The sequence below is a fragment of the Chlorocebus sabaeus genome, chromosome 20 (genome assembly GCF_047675955.1).
Source record: "Chlorocebus sabaeus isolate Y175 chromosome 20, mChlSab1.0.hap1, whole genome shotgun sequence".
NCBI classification, from domain to species: domain Eukaryota; kingdom Metazoa; phylum Chordata; class Mammalia; order Primates; family Cercopithecidae; genus Chlorocebus; species Chlorocebus sabaeus.
This window is the reverse complement of record NC_132923.1, coordinates 128,644,739-128,649,362: the sequence shown is the minus strand read 5'-3', so window position 1 is coordinate 128,649,362 and position 4,624 is coordinate 128,644,739. Positions and strand designations below refer to the sequence as shown.

The following is a 4,624-nucleotide window of genomic DNA, read 5'->3' as shown; positions in this document are numbered from 1 at the left end:
TCTGGGTCTTCTGGGGCCAGGTCCTTGGAGAACTCTGGAAATGCTCTGGGATTCCCCAGGGCCCACGACCACACGGTGCTCAGCCGAGAAGCCAGGGAAATGGAGGCAGCCGCCATGCCCTAGAAACGAGGCCCTTTCTCTGTTCCAGTCTCTTGGATGAAGAGTTGGAGGGACAAAGCTACCTTATAGTGGCTGACATTGCCACCCACCTTGTTCTGCAGGGCACCAAAGCCAGATGACCTTTGATTTAGAAACATCATGCGACAATTCTTGCACCTGAGTGCCGTGGGACCCATTCACTCCTTCCTGGCCCCAAGCAGGTGACGCAGGAAGCCTAAGTTTTAATTGATACAGACTTGAAATATTCAGAGAGCTAAGCTATCAAATGCACCTTGTTCTCTGCATTTTTCTTATAACAAGAACATGCCCCAGTGTCAAATAACCATGTCGGGGATGGCAGGAAAGGGACTCATGGGTTGTGATTTTACATGTGACGTCAGAAAGGCTCTGTAAACAGGAGGTGGGACGTGCGCCTGGCCAGCACCCCCCACTCCCATGCGCAGTGATTCAGGCTGGATGGCACGTAGTGAGTCAGGCGAGGTCACCACTCCACAACCCTTGTGACTGTCACCTTTGCATAAGCAGAGTGACTTTTCCCCCAATCTCATACCAGTCTGGCAGCACGTACGAAAAGAACGGTGAGAGAAGCTGTTTTATGCATTTCTAAAGGAAGCGGAGAAGTAAGAGCTTGGTATTTTTCAAATGGAACTCAAAGGTCTTTGCAGCCTGGGCTGGACTCTGGGCTGAGAGCTGTCGGAGGCGCTGCTCCAGGGGTGGCGGTCGTTCCTCAACCCGATTCTATCATTATTATTTACATTCTATGTCTTCTCTTTCAAGATTATTTTTTTGACATTTGCCTTCTGGCAGAGCTGGAACCGATGAGTGGGAGGTGGATTTTGGCGGAACACAGGAGGAATTCTCTTAGAGCCATCCAAAAATGGAAAGACCTGACTCAGAAGACAGCGTGTCCTCTGCCTGCATAAGGTCCTGGTGAGGTCCTGTCAAGGGTGCTCTGCCCCGTGCTTTGACAGATGTGTGCGGAGATGAAAGATAAATAGCCATTCTTGAGCGTGTCCTCTGTGCCGGACAGTTTTAGGTACTTTTACGTGAACTAACACATTTAACCTCCAAACAACCCTATGAGACAGGAACTATTATCGCCTATTATTACCCTCATCTTACAGATGAGGAAACTGAGGCACAAAGAAGTTTAGTAACCCGCCCAGGTCACAGGGCTGGTATTCTAAAGAAGCAGGACTCAGCCCCAGGCAGCCTGGTGGCCCTGCTCCTACCTTGACCACCGGTGAAGTCGATCCTCTCATCATCAGGAATCAGGGGCCACATGACCGGGCACAGTGACCAGCTGTTCTGTGCTGGAAGGAGTTTAGAAGGCAGCTGACTCAGCCCGAAACGTGGGGTTAGAAGTCCAGAGGGCTTTTAGACTCTAGTCAAGGGAACATCAGTCAACTGACTGATGTGCGAGGAATATCAGAGAGGACTGCGCTTCTGTTGAGCTCAGCGACTCTTTGTTCTTTGTTTTTGTTTTGTTTTTTCAAGACAGGGTCTCACTCTGTTGCCCAGGCTACAGTGTAGTGGTGCGGTCTCGGCTCACTACAAGCTCCACTTCCCAGATTCAAGTCATTCTCCTGTCTCGGTCTCCTGCATAGCTGGGATTATAGGTGTGCACTACAACACTTGGCTAATTTTTGTATTTTTAGTAGAGACAGGGTTTCGCCGTATTGACCAGGCTGGTCTCGAACTTCTGACCTCAGGTGATCTGCCCACTTTGGCCTCCCAAAGCGCTGGGATTACAGGCATGAGCCGCCTCGCCTGGCCTCAGTGACTCTTTGAACCCGCGTCTCAATCAGGAAACCCGGGTACCACTTGACTCCAGGACCTGCTCTGTCTATAAAATGAGAAGCAACTAGAATATCCCTAAAACTCCTCTTAGCTATAAAATGTTCTGATTCATGACCAAGGGAAGAAAGAAAATGTATATGGAACCAAATAAAAATACTTTCTGATGTGAGCCAAGGAAGGGGAGAGAAGGATTTGGCTTCCTCATTCAGCCCCACCCTATAGAAAGTTCTGGCTCTGGCATGAAGACACACTGGTCTGGTTTCCTCTTGCTTTTATTTCACAAGAGCCCCCAAATATGACACTTATGAATGCCCTGATAGTAGATCCTAATCAGGTGATTGGTCTGGGGGCTGAAACTTTGCACAACCATTTCCCCTGGGGCTTGGCAATCTGAAGCATTCCTGAGACTTTTAGCTAAGAGTAAAGAGCTTCTCACGTGGTTCTCATGGTGATGTTTTCCTTGCAACAGTTCTATAAAATGAGTTAAAATAATTTTTATGACCTTGCACTTGGGAAAACCAATAGACACAAAGGTTTAGTTATTTTTCCACAATGTGAGAAGATGGGAAAAGTGGGAGAAGTTTTGATCCCGGAATTGGCTAGCTCCTTCTCAACCAAGCAAACCCTGGGATCTTTTCCAATCACATCTTTGATGAGAAGAAAGTGGCTTCTTGCTCTCCAACAAACATTTGCTTCCAGATTTCTGCACCTACTGTACAATTAGAGAAAGTTCCTGAGGGTTGAAGTCGAAGCTTCTGTCTTCTGTCTTCCTGTCAAGGTATCTTGGACCTCTGACCAAACCCTCAGATTAAAAGAGGAAATATCTTCATGGCTACTTTTTTTTTTTTTTTTTTTTTTTTGACATGGAGTCTCGCTCTGTCACCCAGGCTGGAGTGCAGTGGCACGATCTCAGCTCACTGCAACCTTCGCATCCCAGGTTCAAGCGATTCTCCTGCCTCAGCCGTTCTAGTAGCTGGGAGTGCAGGCGCTCGCCACAATGCCCGGCTAATTTTGTGTATTTTTAGTAGAGATGGGGTTTCACCGTGTTAGCCAAGATGGTCTCCATCTCCTGACCTCATGATCCGCCCACCTCGGCCTCCCAAAGTGCTGGGATCACAGGCGTGAACCACTTTGCCTGGCACTGTTTTTTTTGTTTGTTTGTTTGTTTGTTCGTTTGAGACAGAGTCTCCCTCTTGTTGCCCAGGCTGGAGTGCAGTGAAGCAATCTCGGTTCACTGCAACCTCTGCCTCTGAGGTTCAAGTGATTCTCCTGCCTCGGCCTCCTGAGTAGCTGGGATTTCAGGCCCACACCTCCAAGCCCAGCTAATTTTTTTGTATTTTAGTAGAGTTGGGGGGGTGCATTTTACCATGTTGCCCAGGTTGGTCGTGAATTCCTGAGCTCAGGCAATCCGCCCACCTCAGCCTCCCAAAGTGCTGAGATTACAGGTGTGAGCCACCACACCCATCCGACATTCTGAAGCAAGAGAATTTCTGAAATCCCAACTCTTCTCTACCCTAAAAGACAGTTCTGCCCAGTGGGCCCCAGTGAGTTGTCTCAGAGCATCAGGCCCTGGTATGCAACAAGACAAAGCAGCCTCTGTCACATCCTTACCATGAAGGATCGTTCATCCGATTGGAGGGCACCAGAGGCAAATGTTGACATCCTCAGTTTCATCAGAATCCTTTTCCAAAACACAAATAAGACATCTGAAATATGGCAAATATGCATCACGATGTTGAAATCTCACAACTAAACATCATTGCCGGTCCCCTGTGTTTACTAAGTTGATATTCACAATTTTAAAACTATCGATCAATTCTTTCTTTTTTTTTTTTTTTTTTTTTGAGACGGAGTCTCGCTCTGTCGTGTGGCGATCTCGGCTCACTGCAACCTCTGACTCCCAGGTTCAAGCCGATTTTTCCGCCTCAGCCTCCCGAGTAGCTGGGATTACAGGCGCTCACCACCACGCCTGGCTAATTTTTGTATTTTTAGTAGAGTCAGGGTTTTACCATATTGGCCAGGCTAGTCTGGAACTCCTGACCTTCTGATCCACCTGCCTCAGCTTCCCAAAGTGCTGGGAATGCAGGCATGAGCCACCATGGCCAGCCAATAAATTCTTTTTTTAAAAAAATATAGATTTATTTAGAAACAGGGGAGAGAGTGAATTGCAGTCCCTAACTACCACAAATAATGCAGTTGCGTTTCCCACATTTGGAGAAATGGCCGGGGTCAGCCCATCCGGAGTGCAGGGCGTGAGCCTCGCCCTGGGAAACCACCTTCGTGATCGTGGTACCTCCCCTGTGGGTAAGTATTATTGACTAATGAGGTCATGATACTGTTTCTTAGAAAAACAAAGTAAGGCTAGGCCCGGTAACTCATGCCTGAAATGCCAGCACTTTGGAAAGCTGAGGCGGGAGGATCCCTTGAGCTCAGGAGTTTGATACTAGCCTGGGCAGCAGAAGGAGACCCTGTCTCTACCAATTGAAAAGAAAAAAAAAGAAAAGTAAGTTTAGGACATTTTGATTATGGGTGGAAATTGGCATAAACTTGGGATGAGAGGAAGGTCTTGCACATTATAAGTGGGTCGTATTCCCCAGGCTTGGTGAGTTGGTTTGGAGTGGCCAAAGACCACATTTTCAGTTCAGAAAAGGATTTGCCTGGAGGCCATAGGATTGCAGTGTCATCTGAAGAGCTCCATGCTGGG

At 47.8% G+C, this 4,624-nt stretch overlaps 1 non-coding gene across 1 annotated transcript; it reads right to left on the bottom strand.

The window, feature by feature from the left end:
• Window positions 1–4,069: 4,069 nt before the first annotated feature.
• LOC119619438 (U1 spliceosomal RNA) lies at window positions 4,070–4,232 on the bottom strand. Its single transcript, XR_005235921.2, has one exon. It is a non-coding gene; the product is annotated as a U1 spliceosomal RNA (small nuclear RNA).
• Between the last annotated feature and the right edge of the window lie 392 nt (window positions 4,233–4,624).